A 6000-nucleotide genomic window follows, 5' to 3' on the forward strand; every position below is an offset into this window, starting at 1 on the left:
GGCATTCTATATGTTTAAGAGGGGTTTGGTGGTCATTTAGGTGTTCTAATTGATTGATGTTAGAGGCAGCTATACTTAATAAAAAAAAAAAAAAAAGTTTAGGGGTAAGTAACTTTGTTAAATTCTGGCCAGTATACAACCAGTAAAGAAAAATGAGCCATTAGATGAAATCTCACACTAATCTCACACCATTAAAATCATCATTGATAGCTATTTGATGACTACAAATCATAAAAGTTGTTCGCCCTAATATTCCTCTAAAAAAATATGGTTAATTAATAGTTGGTGGGAAGGAGAATGAGCAATGTACGTAAAAAATGCAGATTACTTAAAAATAAAGTAAGACCAAATCGAAGCTCAAGATGCCAAAAAACCAGTGTTGATGTTGCTTTTCTTATTAATATATTTTCACTGTCATGTCACTAAATTTGAAACAGAAGATTCACATTGATAGTCTGCTTGATTATTTAGAACAAATTTTTTATTAGATCTAAAATGACTTAAAAGGTTTTGTTTATGATGACTAATTGAGTAATTGACTATTATTATGGTAGTTTTGATTATTGTACAATTTTAATAATATATAGTGATGATAATGGTTATACTACAATTTTAGTAATATTTAAAAATATTAAAATAATGTTTTTTGATATTTAAAAATATTCTTTAATTTAAAATATATTATAAAAAAAAAGAAAATTGTGACATTAATTTTAACCATATCTTTTAAGTATTTCCAAGTTCGTCTTAAATTAGTATATTTAAGGTTTCTAGCAATATTCCTTCCAAAAAAAAGGAGGTTTCTAACAATATTATATGCAACATGGTTAAGAGACATATGTATTTCACATGATTAAAATGTGTAGCAAAGGTGAGAAAGTTGGGAGGTCTTTCAATGTTGGCAGGCTGGAGGATAACGAGGGATGAGTGTCCATAATATAGTTTATTAATTTTAATTGTATTCACATGTGTTTGTTCAAAAACACCAACCACCATTGGGCCACAACAAAAGCTAAAGGACAAAACAATTGGCCGTTGATAATAAGCAGTTACATGTGAATCCAACTTTAATTTTCTGTTGAGCAACCATAATGAATGCTTCACCAAGTTTGATTTTTAATTAAGATGTGCTGTATTTTTTTAATATTAAAAAATTGATTATATTGGGGAAAAGAGAAAAATTGATTATGTTTGCAATAATAATGATTTTCTTGGTAATTTTAGGTACATGTTAAATTCTTGATGGCTTGTTCTGGTCAAATAATCAAATATGTTTTTCATATTATAATATTTTTTGTAGGGATAAGTATTATTTTAGTTATCAAAATTTAGGGTCAAATTTAAAAGTTTTTTTTATTTTTTATTAGTTTAAAATGATCATCAACATTTTATTTAATATTAAAATAATATTTTTGACAATTTTAATCCTTTATAAAATTTGATAATTAAAAAAAAATTATTCCTCGTCAGTCATTATCCTCCATCATGACAAAGAAAATAACGACAACGACAAAAGCGTATTTTTCTATCGTTTTTGCTCCGCCGAAGCAAATCTAGAATTTTTCACTTCTTTGCTTGCGATAGCGACAACGTTCGATCCTGTCGAATTACTCTTCTTACATCTATTTGGTGAGACCTGAACCAGATTTGGAGTCCACACACAGTACATTTCTTAGTGGAATTCCGTCCAAATCGTCGTCTACCTTCGACGAAGACAACGACGACGTTGGAGGATCGCGGCTACTCCAACGATTCTCCACATCCTTGTCGATCAATAACTCCTCCATTGAAAGTCGAATGCAGTCGCCATTGCCGTTAGATCCACTGCCGCACTCCGGCGAAGTTCTAGCAAGGACTTGGTTGTAGCAATCAAAGAAAATGCCGTCAGCAACCTTTTGAAATGCTATGAACTTAAAATCAGTATCGTCGTTTTGGAGATGGTCTTGGTGGTTGTCATTTGGGTAAAGATCTGTGTCGTTTCGAGGAAGACAGTAGTGCTCTCATGTAACTTGATCAGCGATGTGTGCGAGTTTGTGAGAAGAGTAAATGCTAAAGTTTGGGCTCACAAACGAATACTCTTCGATCTCTTCTTCATCTCGTTTCTATAATTCTATAAATTCTTCAGTTTATCAGGTAGTGTTGTTAGTGGTGACTATGGATAAGAAGGTAGTGGTGATAGATATAGGATGGGAGCTGATACACTAGTAGGAATATTTCTGTTATTTAAAAAATCATTGTCTTCAAAAAGACGATTATAATACTAAATAGAATGTTAAGGATCATTTCAAAAAAAAAAAAATTAAGGACGATTTTAATTTTGACTCTAAATTTTAGGGACAAGTACTTATTTTTTTAAAGTATTTCATCTATTTTTAAATTAATCCCTCTTTGCATTTTTTCAATCTAATTTTTTTCCAAAACTATTTCTATAGCATCTCACATTCAAGTAGGGCCGCTAAAATGGGTCAAACCCATCGGGCCAGCCCGCGGGCTAAATGGGTGGTCTGTTTATTTTTTTTTACATTTTTTAAAAAAAAAAGCACTTTTAGCCGATATTTCTCCCGATCCGACTCGAAAATCCAACCCATCAACTAAAAAAATATTATTTTTAAAGGTTTTTGACCTAAAAGTAATATTTTTTATCAAAATATTTTTCAAAAAATAAAATAAAAGGATAAACGGGATGCCCCATTTAACCCATCGAGCTGACTATAAACGGTCCGGACTAAAGAATTATAGCCCGCGAATGAAGCGGGCTTAAACGGTCTAGCCCATTTAATCCACGGACTTAACAGGCCAGGCCTAAATGGGCCAGATTAGCCCGTTTGACAGCCCACCATTCAAGCTTCCAAATAAATTTGCGCCAACAACTGCTTGCTCTATAAAAGAAGATATACACAGGTGATTGAGAACTTTACTACTCAATTCATGTATTTACAAGATATTGAAGCTAAGTGGGTTGATGCACTCTATATGTTGAAAGATGACTATTCCATATAGAATAAAATTAAAGTAAGACATACGCGATGACGTATAGAGTGATAAAGTATTTAACTATATAGTATATTTTTTAAGTGTTATATTATTTAAAAATTGATTAGACAATATGTAAAATAATTTTAAATTTAAAGTATTTTATATTAAAAATATTTTACAAAAAATTCATTTGACATTTTTTATATCATTCTATAAAATTATTTGCTAAAACATAATACAAATTGAAATTTAGTTTATTGTTTTAAGAATTTGAATTTATTTATTTTTAAAAAAGACATAAATTTTTTATACTAGAGTTATACAAAGTTACATCTTTATTTGTTATTTCTATTTTTATATTTGCTTTAGTTGCGATACTTTATCTTGTGATGCAATATTCTTTAGTTTGCTAATAATTACAAAAAAAAAATGAATGAATGAGAATGAAAACATCAAAAGTATAATATAATCATGATATATTTGAATGTATTTAATAAAAAAAAAAGTGTCAAATTTGAACTTTTTAAGAGGAGTTTTGACATTTTGTATGAGATATTAAGAAATAAATAGTAATAAGAGTCTTATGCAACATGAATAAATATATCAAATAGTATAGTAGTAAGAGTTTTAACATATATAAGTTGTAGAAATTGAATATTTGTAACTGAAATTTTGAGTAAAACTTCACCCGATCCTTAACAATTTTTCGAAATCCCTATCCGCCCCTTAAAGAAAGTATAATGCCATCGCGACCTCTATCCATCACATTCGTTGGACATTCTGGCCCTTGTGTGAAACTCTCCGGCAAAAGGAGGCGTCGACGTTCCTACATGCCAGTCGCAGTTTCTTCGGGACAGTTTGGTCCCCTAATCGACTTTTTTTGTTAGACAACTAAATTCCTAAAGATTTTTATATGGTACTCTTAAATCCCTGTTAATTCTATATAAAGACACTTAAAATCACGAACACTATAAACTTAAGTATACATAGTACCTAGTGCTCAGCTGGCTGGACCAGTTGCTACTGTCCTGATGGGCTGTTAGTAGCCTCAGTAGTTCTTTACTTTTTTTTTTTTTTTTGGTTGTCAGTTAGGATCTCTTAGAGCTTCTTTGCATGTTTTGTAATAGTGACCTTTCTTTCTATACTTATTGTATATAACCTAAAATAATCTCTTCACTTTTGTGCCATTGTTCTCAATTATCAGACAAGATACTTTGTCTATTTTTTTGTTAGTTTTGAAAGTCCAAAAAGTCTCTTGATCAAAAGTATAACAACCCAAAATTTTAAAAATTAAATAATAAATTATTTATGATTTATTATTTTATTTAAAAAAACTATTTTTTAAAAATAATTAAATTAAATTTTATGATATTTTAAATTTAAAATTAATTAAAATTTTTAAATAATTTTTTATAAAATATTTTAAAAAAGATAAAAAAATTAACATTATTATTATTATTATTATTATTATTATTATTATTATTATTATTATTAGTAATAGTCGTCGTCGTCCATTATGTATGTATATAGGAAAAGTTTCGAACGAAAATATTTGGGAACAAAGGAAAAGAATCATGGCTTAGCTTAATGCATATGTATATATGTATAACGATGACACATGTTATCTTTCATTTTATTAAAGCATGACACCTAATTACCTTTCATTAAATTAATCATCATCTCACCCATTCCTTTTCCAATGTAACCGAATCCAAAAGAGAAAGAAAAAGAGAGAAACTAAGTGAAAGAGAGACCATGGTGAGGGAGCAAAACCGTAAATATCTCTAAGCTTCCGACCTCGATTTTTTGTGATATGTAATTTCGATAAAAAATCTAATCCGATAAAAATGTTTGTATTTTCTTCTTCTACACGTTGGTATTACTTTTGTTCGGTAGAAATTGATGGTGATGTAGCTCCTCTTCCTCTTTAGTTTGGCCAATTGGAATTCTAGGAGGCACAAACGATTTTTGACATTTTTCTCTTCAGCCTAATTTCGTATGGAAGTTAGAGGTTCATTTTTAAAATTATAATTTTTTAATTCATGAATGCTCAAAAGCTTAATGAGTAAATGCAAATAATTTATAACTGTTTGGAATGGTTGAATGACGAATTTGTGTTGAATTTGTGACTGTGAAAATAGTTGAATTTGATGAATATGTGTTTAATTTCCTAAATATTTGAGAATGCTAAAGATTCTTGTTTATAACTGGTTGTGATGAGAATTTTCGAAACTGTGACTGTGAATAAATTATGTGTATATTTTAGTAAAATGATGTAAAATTTGAGAATAACGTATGAATTGAGATAAGTTAAGGAATGATAAAAGTGAGGGAGCCGTGTGGGTGGTGAAGTCTATTTCTGCCAAGTTCTTGTAAAAATATACGAAAAAGTGATTTTATTTTGGTAACCTGATTTACAAGCTTATTTTGAGAAATAACTCTATGTTAGAAAAAGATTTGTTTTACATATTTACTCATAATTGAGAAAAAGATTTTTGTATTAAAAAAATGATTTATTGGAAGTGATCTTTAAGAATTGAAAATGAATTTATAATATTAAATTTGATTTGTTTGAATTATCAAGAAGGATTTTTGAGAATTGAAGATGGTTTGGTAGGGACCCTTGAAGGGTGAAAAAGTCCAGATTTTAGAGAAAATATTGTAAAAACTTTTATAAAACTCCGAGACTTGTTTGAAGCGTTATTTAAAAGAAAAATTAATTTGAAAATCGTATTAATTGATTTCGATTTATTAAGTAAAGATTCTTGTTTTCAGTTCGATTTATTAAGAAAAGTATAATGTTTTAAGTTCAATTTATTGAGAAAAGATTTTGTTTTAAGTTAGGAATTGAGTTTGGTTTATTAAGAAAGTGACTTTTATCTTGATTAAAAGTTAAAGAAGTTTGGGTAATTAGAAATTAAAGGTTTTGATGCTAAGACTTAAAGTATACCTCTAAAGTTATGTGGAGGGAAGAGTAGTTGATTATTTAGTAATGCGAAGGTATGTGTAATTAAGCGGTAATGC

The sequence above is a fragment of the Arachis hypogaea genome, chromosome 14 (assembly GCF_003086295.3).
Source record: "Arachis hypogaea cultivar Tifrunner chromosome 14, arahy.Tifrunner.gnm2.J5K5, whole genome shotgun sequence".
In the NCBI taxonomy this organism is placed as follows: domain Eukaryota; kingdom Viridiplantae; phylum Streptophyta; class Magnoliopsida; order Fabales; family Fabaceae; genus Arachis; species Arachis hypogaea.